The following is a 15581-nucleotide window of genomic DNA, read 5'->3' as shown; positions in this document are numbered from 1 at the left end:
TTCAACTTCTCCTCAGAAAATATGCAAAAAAGGAGAAAGTGTAGTGAAACATTTAAAGTTTTGAGAGAAAAAAACCCAGCAACCTAGAATTCTGTCTACTCCAAAATTATCCTTCAAAGTGAAGAAGAAATACTTTCTCAGACAAACACTGAAGGAATTTGTTGACAGTAGACATGCCTTTTGAGAAATGTTAAAAGAAGTTCTTCAGAGGGAAGGAAAATAGTATAAGTCAGAAACTTGAATCTACATAAAGAAATAAAGAACTTTATGTTGTATTTCTACATAAAAATATGAATAAGTGAAAGTAAAATTTTAAAAATATTATATATATTATATAAATGCTTATGTATGCTTACATATAAGTGGAATGAATGACAAGAATAATGTAAAGGAAAGGAGAGAGGAATTACAAATATTTTGTTATTATATGGTACTTTCATTACTCATGAAGTGTCATAGTGTAATTTAAAATGGACTTGTAGGGAGACCTTCAAAATGGCGGAGGAGTAAGATGTGGAGATCACCTTCCTCCCCAAAATACATCAAAAGTACTTCTACAAGTGGAACAACTCCTACAGAACACCTACTGAACGCTGGCAGAAGACTTCAGACTTCCCAAAAGGCAGGAAAATCCCCACGTACCTGGGTAGGGCAAAAGGAAAAAGAAAAAAACAGAGACAAAAGAATAAGGATGGGACCTGCACCTCTGGGAGGGAGGTGTGAATGAGGAAAAGTTTCCACACACTAGCAAGCCCCTTCACTAGCAGAGACAGGGGCTGGGCGGTGGGGGGAAGTTTTAGAGCCACGGAGGAGAGTGCAGTAACAGGGTTGCAGAGGGCAAAGTGGAGAGATTCCACACAGAGGATAGGTGCTGACCAGCACTCACCAGCCTGAGAAGCTTTTCTGCTCACCCACCAGGGCAAGTGGGGGCTGGGAACTGAGGCTCCGGCTTCAGAGGTCAGAACCAGGGAGAGGACTGGGGTTGGCTGTGTGAAGACAGCCTGAGGGGGCTAGTGCACCACAGCTAGACAGGAGAGAGTCCGGGAAAAAGTCTGGACCTGCCTAAGAGGCAAGAGACAATTGTTTCGTGGTGTGCGAGGAGAGGGGATGCAGAGCACTGCCTAAACGAGCTTCAGAGACGGGTGTGAGCCGCGGCTATCAGCATGGACACCAGAGACAGGCATGAAACGGTAAGGCTGCTGCTGCAGCCACCAAGAAGCCTGTGTGCAAGCACAGGTCTCTATCCACACACCCCTACCCCCCAGGAGCCCATGCAGCCTGCCACTACCAGGGTCCCATGATCCAGAGACAACTTCCCTGGGAGAACACACTGCATGCCTCAGGCTGTTGCAATGTCATACCAGCCTCTGCCACTGCAGGCTCACCCCGCATTCCAATTATAACTAATGTACCCCTCCTTCCCCCCAGCCTGAATGACCAAGAGCCCCCTAATCAGCCGCTGTTTAACCCCCTCCTGTCTGGGCAGGAACAGATGCCTGAGGGTGACCTACACACAGAGGTGGGACCAAAACAAAAGCTGAACCCTAGGAGATGTGTCAACAAAGAAGAGAAAGGGAAATTTTTCTGTGCAGCCTCAGGAGCAGTGGATTAAATCCCCACAATAAACTTGATGTGCCCTGCATCTGTGGAATACCAGAATAGACAACGAATCATCTCAAAATTGAGGCAGTGGACTTTAGGAGCTACTGTAGACTTGGGGTTTGTTGTCTGTGACTGATTTGTTTCTGATATTTATGTTAACCTTAGTTTAGTTTTTAGCACATGTTATCACTGGAGGATTTGTTTATTGGTTTGGTTGCTCTCTCTTTCTTTAAAATTATTATTATTTTTATGTTAATTTTTAATTTATTGTTTTTTTTTATTTTTCTTTTTCTTCTTTCATTTTTTCACCCTTTTCTTCTGAGCCATGTGGCTGACAAGGTCTTGGTGCTCCGGCCTGGTGTCAGGCCTGAGCCTGTGAGGTGGGAGCACCGAGTTCAGGATATCGGATGACCAGAGACTCCCAGGCCCCACATAATATCAATCAACAAGAGCTCTGCCTGAGATCTCCATCTCAACACTAAGAAACAGATCCACCCAACGGCCAGCCAGTTCCAGTGCTGGAGACCCCATGCCAAACAACTAGTAAGACAGGGACACAGCCCACCAAATAGCAAAAGGGCTGCCTAAAATAATAATAAGTTCACAGACACCCCAAAACATACCACCAGACGTGGCCCTGCCACCCTGAAAGAAAAGATCCAGCCCAACCACCAGAACACAGGCACCAGTCCCTTCCACCAGGAAGCCTACACAAGCCACTGAACCAACCTCACCAACTGGGAACAGACAACAAAAACAACAGGAACTATGAACCTGCAGGCTCTGAAAAGGAGACTCTAAACACAGTAAGTTAACCAAAATGAGGAAACAGAAACACACAGCAGATGAAGGAGCAAGATAAAAACCCACAAGACCAAATAAATGAAGAGGAAATAGGCAGTCTACCTGAAAAATATTTCAGAGTAATGATAGTAAAGATGATCCAAAATCTTGGAAATAGAATGGAGAAAATACAAGAAACGTTTAACAAGGATATAGAAGAACTAAAGAGCAAGCAAACCATGATGAACTTCACAATAAATGAAATTAAAAATTCTCTAGAAGAAATCAATAGCAGAATAACTGAGGCAGAAGAATGGATAAGTGACCTGGAAGATAAAATAATGGATATAACTACCACAGAGCAGAACAAACAAAAAAAGAATGAAAAGAATTATGGACAGTCTCAGAGACTTCTGGGACAACATTAAACACAGCAACATTCGAATTATAGGGGTCCCAGAAGAAGAAGAGAAAAAGATAGGGACTGAGAAAATATTTGAAGAGATTATAGTTGAAAACTTCCCTAACATGGGAAAGGAAATAGTCAGTCAACTCCAGGAAGCACACAGAGTCCCATGCAGGATAAATTGAAGGTGAAACACGACAAGACACATATTAATCAAACTAACAGGGAGGTCCTCGGGAAGATGGCGGAAGAGTAAGACGCGGAGATCACCTTCCTTCCCACAGATACAGTAGAAATACATCTACACGTGGAACTGCTCCTACAGAACACCCACTGAACGCTGGCAGAAAACGTCCGACCTCCAAAAAGGCAAGAAACTCCCCCCGTACTTGGGTAGGGCAAAAGAAAAAAGAAATAACAGAGACAAAAGAATAGGGACGGCACCTGCACTAGTGGGAGGGAGCCGTGAAGGAGGAAAGATTTCCACGCACTAGGAAGCCCCTTCGCGGGCGGAGACTGCGGGTGGCAGAGGGGGGAAGCTTCGGAGCCACGGAGGAGAGCGCAGCCACAGGGGTGCGGAGGGCAAAGCGGAGAGGTTCCCGCACGGAGGCTCGGCGCCGAGCAGCACTCTCCAGCCCGAGAGGCTTGTCTGCTCACCCGCCGGGGCGGGCGGGGCTGGGAGCTGAGGCTCGGGCTTCGGTCGGATCGCAGGGAGAGGACTGGGGTTGGCGGCGTGAACACAGCCTGAAGGGGTTAGTGCACCACAGCTGGCCGAGAGGGAGTCCGGGAAAAAGTCTGCAGCCGCCGAAGAGGCAAGAGACTTTTTCTTCCCTCTTTGTTTCCTGGTGCGCGAGGAGAGGGGATTCAGAGCGCTGCCTAAACGAACTTCAGAGACGGGCGCGAGCCGCAGCTACCAGCGCGGATCCCACAGCAACAGGGGCGCAGAGGGAAAAACGGAGAGATTCCCGCACAGAGGCTCGGCGCCGAGCAGCACTCTCCAGCCCGAGAGGCTTGTCTGCTCCCCCGCCGGGGCGGGCGGGGCTGGGAGCTGAGGCTCCGGTTTCGGTTTCGGTTGGATCGCAGGGAGAGGACTGGGGCTGGCAGCGTGAACACAGCCTGAAGGGATTAGCGCACAACAGCTGGCTGGGAGGGAGACCGGGAAAAAGTCTGCAGCTGCCGAAGAGGCAAGAGACTTTTTCTTGCCTCTTTGTTTCGCGGCGCGCAAGGAGAGGGGATTCAGAGCGCCGCCTAAACGAACTCCAGAGAAGGGCGCGAGCCGCGGCGATCACCGCAGACCCCACAGCAACAGGGGCACAGAGGAAAAAAACGGAGAGACTCCCGCACAGAGGCTCGGCGCCGAGCAGCACTCACCAGCCCAAGAGGCTTGGCTGCTCGGCGGGCGGGGCTGGGAGCTGAGGCTCGGGTTTCGGTTTCGGTTGGATCGCAGGGAGAGGACTGGGGCTGGCGGCGTGAACACAGCCTGAAGGGGTTAGCGCACCACAGCTGGCTGGTAGGGAGTCCGGGAAAAAGTCTGCAGCTGCCGAAGAGGCAAGAGACTTTTTCTTGCCTCTTTGTTTCGCGGTGCGCAAGGAGAGGGGATTCAGAGTGCCGCCTAAACGAACTCCAGAGAAAGGCGCGAGCCGCGGCGATCAGCACGGACCCCAGAGACGGGCGTGAGACGCTGGGGCTGCTGCTGCCGCCTCCAAAAAGCCTGTGTGTGAGCACAGGTCACTCTCCACATCGCCCCTCCCGGGAGCCTGTGCAGCCCGCCACTGCCAGGGTCCCGTGATCCGGGGACAAGTTCCCCGGGAGAACGCACTGCCCACCTCAGGCTGGTGCAACGTCACGCCGGCCTCGGCCGCCGCAGGCTCACCCCGCCTCCTCTGTACACCTCCCTCCCCGCGGCCTGAGTGAGCCAGAGCCCCCGAAGCAGCTGCTCCTTTAACCCCGTCCTGTCTGTGCGGGGAATAGACGCCCTCAGGCGACCTACACGCAGAGGCGGGTCCAAATCCAAAGGTGAACCCCAAGAACTGTGCGAACAGGGAAGATAAGGGGAAATCTCTCCCAGCAGCCTTAGAAGCAGCGGATTAAAACTCCACAAACAACTTGATGTGCCTGCATCTGGTGAATACCTGAATAGACAACGAATCATCCCAAATTCAGGAGGTGGACTTTGGGAGCAGGATATATTAATTTTTCCCCTTTTCCTTTATTTGTGAGTGTATATGTATATGCTTCTGGGTGCGATTTTGTCTGTATAGCTTTGCTTTACAATAGCTTTATTTTACTTCACTATATTATAGCCTCTTTCTTTCTTTCTTTCTTTCTTTCTTTCTTTCTATTTTTTCTCCCTTTTACTCTGAGCCGTGTGGACGAAAGGCTCTTGGTGCTCCAGCCAGGCATCAGGGCCGTGCCTCTGAGGTGGGAGAGCCAACTTCAGGACACTGGTCCACAAGAGACCTCCCAGCTTCACGTAATACCAAACGGCAAAAATCTCTCAGAGATCTCCATCTCAACATCAAGACCCAGCTTCACTCAACGACCAGCAAGCTACAGTGCTGGACACCCTATGCCAAACAACTAGCAAGACAGGAACACAGCCCCATCCATTAGCAGAGAGGCTGCCTAAAATCATAATAAGGCCACAGACACCCCAAAATACACCACCAGACGTGGATGTGCCCACCAGAAAGACAAGATCCAACCTCATCCACCAGAGCTCAGGCACTAGTTCCCTCCACCAGGAAGCCTACACAACCCACTGAACCAACCTTAGCCACTGGGGACAGATACCAAAAACAACAGGAAATACGAACCTGTAGCCTGTGAAAAGGAGACCCCAAACACAGTAAGATAAGCAAAATGAGACGACAGAAAAACACACAGCAGATGAAGGAGCAGGGTCAGAACATACCAGACTTAACAAATGAAGAGGAAATAGGTAGTCTACCTGAAAAAGAATTCAGAATAATGATAGTAAGGATGATCCAAAATCTTGGAAATAGAATAGACAAAATGCAAGAAACATTTAACAAGGACGTAGAAGAACTAAAGAGGAACCAAGCAATGATGAAAACCACAATAAAGGAAATTTAAAATACTCTAGAAGGGATCAATAGCAGAATAACTGAGGCAGAAGAAAGGATAAGTGACCTGGAAGATAAAATGGTGGAAATAACTACTGCAGAGCAGGATAAAGAAAAAAGAATGAAAAGAACTGAGGACAGTCTCAGAGACCTCTGGGACAACTTTAAACGCGCCAACATTCGAATTATAGGGGTCCCAGAAGAAGAAGAGAAAAAGAAAGGGACTGAGAAGATATTTGAAGAGATTATAGTTGAAAACTTCCCTAATATGGGAAAGGAAATAGTTAATCAAGTCCTGGAAGCACAGAGAGTCCCATACAGGATAAACCCAAGGAGAAACACGCCAAGACACATATTAATCAAACTATCAAAAATTAAATATAAGGAAAACATATTAAAGGCAGCAAGGGAAAAAAAACAAATAACACACAAGGGAATCCCCATAAGGTTAACATCTGATCTTTCAGCAGAAACTCTGCAAGCCAGAAGGGAGTGGCAGGATATACTTAAAGTGATGAAGGAGAAAAACCTGCAACCAAGATTACACTACCCAGCAAGGATCTCATTCAGATTCGATGGAGAAATTAAAACCTTTACAGACAAGCAAAAGCTGAGAGAGTTCAGCACCACCAAACCAGCTTTACAACAAATGCTAAAGGAACTTCTCTAGGCAAGAAACACAAGAGAAGGAAAACACCTACAATAACAAACCCAAAACATTTAAGAAAATGGGAATAGGAACATACATATCGATAATTACCTTGAATGTAAATGGATTAAATGCTCCCACCAAGAGACACAGGCTGGCTGAATGGATACAAAAACAAGACCCATATATATGCTGTCTACAAGAGACCCACTTCAGACCTAGAGACACATATAGACTGAAAGTGAGGGGATGGAAAAAGATATTCCATGCAAATGGAAATCAAAAGAAAGCTGGAGTAGCAATTCTCATATCAGACAAAATAGACTTTAAAATAAAGACTATTACAAGAGACAAAGAAGGACACTATATAATGATCAAGGGATCGATCCAAGAGGAAGGTATAACAATTGTAAATATTTATGCACCCAACATAGGAGCACCTCAATACATAAGGCAAATACTAACAGCCATAAAAGGGGAAATCGACAGCAACACAATCATAGTAGGGGACTTTAACACCCCACTCTCACCAATGGACAGATCATCCAAAATGAAAATAAATAAGGAAACACAAGCTTTAAATGATACATTAAACAAGATGGACTTAATTGATATTTATAGGACATTCCATCCAAAAACAACAGAATACACATTTTTCTCAAGTGCTCATGGAACATTCTCCAGGATAGATCATATCTTGGGTCACAAATCAAGCCTTGGTAAATTTAAGAAAATTGAAATCGTATCAAGTATCTTTTCCGACCACAACGCTATGAGACTAGATATCAATTACAGGAAAAGATCTGTAAAAAATACAAACACATGGAGGCTACACAATACATTACTTAATAACGAAGTGATCACTGAAGAAATCAAAGGGGAAATCAAAAAATACCTAGAAACAAATGACAATGGAGATACGACGACCCAAAACCTATGGGACGCAGCAAAAGCAGTGCTAAGAGGGAAGTTTATAGCAATACAAGCCTACCTCAAGAAACAGGAAACATCTCGAATAAACAACCTAACCTTGCACCTAAAGCAATTAGAGAAAGAAGAACAAAAAAACCCCAAAGCCAGCAGAAGGAAAGAAATTATAAAGATGAGGTCAGAAATAAATGAAAAAGAAATGAAGGAAACAATAGCAAAAATCAATGAAACTAAAAGCTGGTTCTTTGAGAAGATAAACAAAATTGATAAACCATTAGCCAGACTCATCAAGAGAAAAAGGGAGAAGACTCAGATCAATAGAATTAGAAATGAAAAAGGAGAAGTAACCACTGACACTGCAGAAATACAAAAGATCATGAGAGATTACTACAAGCAACTCTATGCCAATAAAATGGACAACCTGGAAGAAATGGACAGATTCTTAGAAATGCACAAACTGCCGAGACTGAACCAGGAAGAAATAGAAAATATGAACAGACCAATCACAAGCACTGAAATTGAAACTGTGATTAAAAACCTTCCAACAAACAAAAGGCCAGGACCAGATGGCTTCACAGGTGAATTCTATCAAACATTTAGAGAAGAGCTAACACCTATCCTTCTCAAACTCTTCCAAAATATTGCAGAGGGAGGAACACTCCCCAACTCATTCTACGAGGCCACCATCACCCTGATACCAAAACCAGACAAAGATGTCACAAAGAAAGAAAACTACAGGCCAATATCACTGATGAACATAGATGCAAAAATCCTCAACAAAATACTAGCAAACAGAATCCAACAGCACATTAAAAGGATCATACACCATGATCAAGTGGGGTTTATCCCAGGAATGCAAGGATTCTTCAATATACGCAAATCAATCAATGTGATACATCATATTAACAAACTGAAGGAGAAAAACCATATGATCATCTCAATAGATGCAGAGAAAGCTTTCGACAAAATTCAACACCCATTTACGATAAAAGCCCTGCAGAAAGTAGGCATAGAGGGAACTTTCCTCAACATAATAAAGGCCATATATGACAAACCCACAGCCAACATTGTCCTCAATGGTGAAAAACTGAAACCATTTCCACTAAGATCAGGAACAAGAAAAGGTTGCCCACTCTCACCACTATTATTCAACATAGTTTTGGAAGTGTTAGCCACAGCAATCAGAGAAGACAAAGAAATAAAAGGAATCCAAATCGGAAAAGAAGAAGTAAAGCTGTCACTATTTGCAGATGACATGATACTATACATAGAGAATCCTAAAGATGCTACCAGAAAACTCCTAGAGCTAATCAATGAATTTGGTAAAGTAGCAGGATACAAAATTAATGCACAGAAATCTCTTGCATTTCTATACACTAATGACGAAAAATCTGAAAGTGAAATTAAGAAAACACTCCCATTTACCATTGCAACAAAAAGAATAAAATATCTAGGAATAAACCTACCTAAGGAGACAAAAGACCTGTATGCAGAAAATTATAAGACACTGATGAAAGAAATTAAAGATGATACAAATAGATGGAGAGATATACCATGTTCCTGGATTGGAAGAATCAACATTGTGAAAATGACTCTACTACCCAAAGCAATCTACAGATTCAATGCAATCCCTATCAAACTACCACTGGCATTTTTCACAGAACTAGAACAAACAATTTCACAATTTGTATGGAAACACAAAAGACCCCGAATAGCCAAAGCAATCTTGAGAACGAAAAATGGAGCTGGGGGAATCAGGCTCCCTGACTTCAGACTATATTACAAAGCTTCAGTAATCAAGACAGTTTGGTACTGGCACAAAAACAGAAATATAGATCAATGGAACAGGATAGAAAGCCCAGAGATAAACCCACACACATATGGGCACCTTATTTTTGATAAAGGAGGCAAGCATATACAGTGGAGAAAAGACAGCCTCTTCAATAAGTGGTGCTGGGAAAATTGGACAGGTACATGTAAAAGTACGAAAATAGAACACTCCCTGACACCATGCACAAAAATAAACTCAAAATGGATTAAAGACCTAAGTGTAAGGGCAGACACTATCAAACTCTTAGAGGAAAACATAGGCAGAACACTCTATGACATACATCACAGCAAGATTCTTTTTGACCCAGCTCCCAGAGAAATGGAAATAAGAACACAAATAAACAAATGGGACCTAATGAAACTTAAAAGCTTTTGCACAGCAAAGGAAACCATAAACAAGACCAAAAGACAACCATTAGAATGGGAGAAAATATTTGCAAATGAAGCAACTGACAAAGGATTAATCTCCAAGATTTACAAGCAGCTCATGCAGCTCAATAACAAAAAAACGAACAACCCAATCCAAAAATGGGCAGAAGACCTAAATAGACATTTCTCCAAAGAAGATATACAGATGGCCTACAGACACATGAAAGAATGCTCAACATCATTAATCATTAGAGAAATGCAAATCAAAACTACAATGAGATATCATCTCACACCGGTCAGAATGGCCATCATCAAAAAATCTAGAAACAATAAATGCTGGAGAGGGTGTGGAGGAAAGGGAACACTCTTGCACTGTTGGTGGGAATGTAAATTGATACAGCCACTATGGAGAACAGTATGGAGGTTCCTTAAAAAACTACAAATAGAACTACCATACGACCCAGCAATCCCACTACTGGGCATATACCCTGAGAAAACCATAGGTCAAAAAGAGTCATGTACCAAAATGTTCATTGCAGTTCTATTTACAATAGCCAGGACATGGAAGCAATCTAAATGTCCATCGACAGATGAATGGATAAAGAAGATGTGGCACATATATACAATGGAATATTACTCAGCCATAAAAAGAAATGAAATGGAGGTATTTGTAATGAGGTGGATGGAGTTAGAGTCTGTCATACAGAGTGAAGTAAGTCAGAAAGAGAAAAACAAATACAGTATGCTAACACATATATACGGAATCTAAGGGGAAAAAAAAAAAAAAGGCCATGAAGAACCTAGTGGCAAGACGGGAATAAAGACACAGACCTACTAGAGAATGGACTTGAGGATATGGGGAGGGGGTGGGGTGAGATGTGACAGGGTAAGAGAGTGTCATGGACATATATACACTACCAAATGTAAAATAGATAACTAGTGGGAAGCAGCTGCATAGCACAGGGAGATCAGCTCGGTGCTTTGTGACCACCTAGAGGGATGGGATGGGGAGGGTGGGAGGGAGGGAGATGCAAGAGGGAAGAGAAATGGGAACATATTGTATATGTATAACTGATTCACTTTGTTATAAAGCAGAAGCTAACACACCATTGTAAGGCAATTATACTTCAATAAAGATGTTAAAAAAAAAAAATCAAACTAACAAAAATTAAATACAAAGAAACAATATTAGAAGCAGGAAGGGAAAAGCAGCAAATAACATACAAGGGAATCCCCATAAGGTTAAGAGCTGATCTTTCAGCAGAAACTCTGCAAGCCAGAAGGCAGTGGCAGGACATATTTAAAGTGATGAAAGGGAAAAATCTACAGCCAAGATTACTCTACCCAGAAAGGATCTTATTCAGATTTGATGGAGAAATTAAAATCTTTACAGACAAGCAAAACCTAAGAGAATTCAGCACCAACAAACCAGGTCTACAACAAATGCTAAAGGAACTATCTAGAGTACTAGATAGAAAACACAAGAGAAGGAAAAGACCTACAAAACAAAACCAAAACAATTAAGAAAATGGTAATAGGAACATGCATATCTATAATTAACTTAAATGTAAATGGATTAAATGCTCCAACAAAAAGACATAGACTTCCTGAATGGATACAAAAACAAGACCCTTATATATGCTATCTACAAGAGACCCACTTCAGACCTAGGGACACATACAGACTGAAGGTGAGGGGATGGAAAAAAAATTTTCCATGCAAATGTAAATGAAAAGAAAGCTGGAGTAACAGTTCTCATATCAGACAAAATAGACTTTAAAATAAAGATTATAACAAGAGACAAAGAAGGACACTACATAATGATCAAGGGATCAATCCAAGAAGATATAACAAATGTAAATATTTATGCACCCTACATAGGATCACCTCAATTCATAAGGCAAATGCTAACAGCCATAAAAGAGGAAAACAACACAATAACACTACAGAACTTTAACACCCCACTTTCACCAATGGACAGGTCATCTAAAATGAAAATAAATAAGGAAACACAAGCTTTAAATGCCACATTAGATCAGATAGACTTAATTGATAATTGATATTTATAGGACATTCCAACAGAAAACAACAGAGTACACTTTCTTCTCACGTGCTCATGGAATATTCTCCAGGATAGATCATACCTTGGGTCACAAATCAAGCCTTGGTAAATTTAAGAAAATTGAAATTGTATCAAGTATCTTTTCCTACCACAATGCTAAGAGACTAGATATCAATTACAGGAAAAATAATCTCTAAAAAATACAAACACATGGAGGCTAAAGCATACACTACTTCATAACCAAGAGATTACTGAAGAAATCAAAGGGGAAATCAAAAAATACCTAGAAGCAAATTACAATGAAAACACAATGGTCCAAAACCTATGGGATGCAGCAAAAGCAGTTCTAAGAGGGAAGTTTATAGCAATAAAATCCTACCTCAAGAAACAAGAAACATCTCAAATAAACAAGCAAACATTACACCTAAAGCAATTAGAGAAAGAAGAACAAAGAAAACCCGAAGTTAGCCAAAGGAAAGAAATAATAAAAATCAGATCAGAAATAAATGAAAAAGAAATGAAGGACACAATAGCAGAGATCAATAAAACTAAAAGCTGGTTCTTTGAGAAGATAAACAAAATTGATTAACCATTAGCCAGAATAATCAAGAAAAAAAAGGGAAAAGACTCAAATCAACAGAATTAGAAATGAAAAAGGAGAAGTAACAACTGACACTGCAGAAATACAAAGAATCATGAGGGATTACTACAAGCAACTATATGCCAATATAATGAAAACCTGGAAGAAATGGACAAACTCTTAGAAGAGCACAACCATCCAATACTGAATCAGGAAGGAATAGAAAATATAAACTGACCAATCACAAGCACTGAACTTGAAACTGTGATTAAAGTTTTCCAACAAAAAAAGCCGAGGAATAGATGGCTTCACAGTTGAATTCTATCAAATATTTAGAGAAGAGCTAACAGCTATCCCTCTCAAACTCTTCCAAAATATAACAGAGGGATGAAGACTCCCAAACTCGTTCTACGAGGCCACCATAACCCTGATACCAAAACCAGACAAAGATGTCACAAAAAAAGAAAACTACAGGCCAATATCACTGATGAACTAAGATGCAAAAATCCTCAACAAAATATTAGTAAACAGAATCCAAGAACACATTGAAAAGATCATACACCATGATCAAGTGAGGTTTATCCCAGGAATGCAAGGATCCTTCAGTATACGAAAATCAATCAAATGTGATAAACCATATTAACAAATTGAAGGATAAAAACCATATGATAATCTCAATAGAGGCAGAAAAATCTTTTGACAAAATTCAACACAGATTTATGAGAAAATCTATAGAAAGTAGGCATAGAGCGAACCTACCTCAACATAATAGAGGCCATATATGACAAACCCCATCCTACATCATTCTCAATGGTGAAAAACTGAAAACATTTCCTCTAAGATCAGGAACAAGACAGGGTTGCCCACTGTCACCACTATTTTTCAACATAGTTTTGGAAGTTTTAGCCACAGCAATCAGAGAAGAAAAAGACATAAGAGGAATCCAAATCAGAAAAGAAGAAGTAAAATTTTCAGTGTTTGTGGATATGATATTACACATAGAGAATCCTAAAGATGCTACCAGAAAACTACTAGAGCTAATGAATGAATTTGGTAAAGTAGCAGGATACAAAATTAATGCACAGAAATCTGCTGTATTCTGATACACTAATGACGAAAAGTCTGAAAGAGAAATTAAGGAAACACTTCTATTTACCATTGCAACAAAAAGAATAAAATACCTAGGGATAAACCTACCTAAGGAGACAAAAGACCTATATGCAGAAAACTGTAAGACGCTGATGAAAGAAATTAAAGACATTACAAACAGATGTCGAGATATACCATGTTCTTGGATTGGAAGAATCAATATTGTGAAAATGACTATACTACCCAAAGCAATCTACAGATTCAATGCAATTCCTATCAAACTACCAAGGGCATTTTTCACAGAACCAGAACCAAAAATTACACAATTTTTCTGGAAACACAAAAGACCCCGAATAGTCAAAGCAATCTTGGGAAAGAAAAATGGAGCTAGAAGAATGAGGCTCCCTGACTTCAGACTATACTACAAAGCTACAGTAATCAAGACAGTATGGTAGTGGCACAAAAAAAGAAATATAGACCAATGGAACAGGATAGAAGGCCCAGAGATTAACCCTCACACATATGGTCACCATATCTTTGATAAGGGAGTAAAGAATATACAATGGAGAAAAGACAGCCTCTTCAGTAATTGGTGCTGGTAAAACAGGACAGCTACATGTAAAAGAATGAAATTAGAACACTCCCTAACACCATACACAAAAATAAACTCAAAATAGATTAAAGACCTAAATATAAGTCCAGACACTATAGAACTCTTAGGGGAAAACATAGGCAGAACACTCTATGACATAAATCACTGCAAGATCCTTTTTGACCCACCTTCTTGAGAAATGGAAACAAAAACAAAAATAAATAAATGGGACCTAATGAAACTTAAGAACTTTTGCACAGCAGGGAAACCAAAAACAACACGAAAGGACAACCCTCAGAATGGGAGAAATTATTTGCAAACGAAGCAATTGACAGAGGATTAATGTGCAAAATATACAAGCAGCTCATGCAACTCAATATCAAAAAAACATATGACCCAATCCAAAAATAGTCAGGAGACCTAAATAGACATTTCTCCAAAGAAGATATACCGATTGCCAACAAACACATGAAAGGATGCTCAACATCACTAATCATTAGAGAAATGCAAATCAAAACTACAACGAGGTATCACCTCACATCTGTCAGAATGGCCATCATCAATAAATCCACAAACAATAAATGCTGGAGAGGGTGTGGAGAAAAGGGAACACTCTTGCACTGTTGGTGGGCATGTAAATTGATATAGTCACTTTGGATAACAGTATGGAGGTTCGTTAAAAAACTTAAAATAAAACTACCATATGACTCAGCAATCTCACTAATGGGCGTATACCCTGAGAAAACCATAATTTTAATAGAGTCATGTACCGCAAAGTTCATTGCAGCACTATTTACAATAGCCAGGACATGGAAGCAACCTAAGTGTCCATTTACAGATGAATGGATAAAGAAGATGTGGCACATATATGCAATGGAATATTAGCCATAAAACGAAATGAAACTGAGTTATTTGTAGTGAGGTGGATGGACTTAGAGTCTGTCATACAGCGTGAAGTAAGTCAGAAAGAGAAAAACAAATACTGTATGCTAACACATATATATGGGATCTAAAAAAAAAAATAATGTTTCTAATGAACCTAAGGGCAGGACAGGAATAAAGACTCAGACTTAGAGAATGGACTTGAGGACACGGGGAGGGGTAGGGTAAGGTGGGAAGATGTGAAAGAGCAACACTTACATATATACACTACCAAATGTAAAATACATAGCTAGTGGGAAGCAGCTGCATAGCACAGGGAGATCAGCTCAGTGCTTTGTGACAACCTGGAGGGGTGGGATGGGGAGAGTGGGAGAGAGACACAAGAGGGAGGAGATATGGTGATATATGTATACATATAGCTGATTCACTTTGTTGTACAGCAGAAACTAACACAACATTGTAAAGCAACTATACTCAAATAAAGATGTTAAAAAAAATAAAGTGGACTTCTATTAATTGTAAATATATATTACAAACTCTAGGGCAACCACTAAAAATATTTTAGTGTTGGCAATGATTTTTTAAATATGACACCTAAAACACAAGCAACAAAATAAAATATAGGTGGAACTACATTAAACTAAAATGCTTCTGCATGGTAACAGAAACAATTGACAAAGCTAAAAGGCAACCTATAGAATAAAAGAAAAAATGCAAACCA

The sequence above is a fragment of the Balaenoptera physalus genome (assembly GCF_965194825.1).
Source record: "Balaenoptera physalus genome assembly, chromosome: X".
Taxonomy (NCBI): Eukaryota; Metazoa; Chordata; class Mammalia; order Artiodactyla; family Balaenopteridae; genus Balaenoptera; species Balaenoptera physalus.
This window is presented reverse-complemented; position numbering follows the sequence as displayed.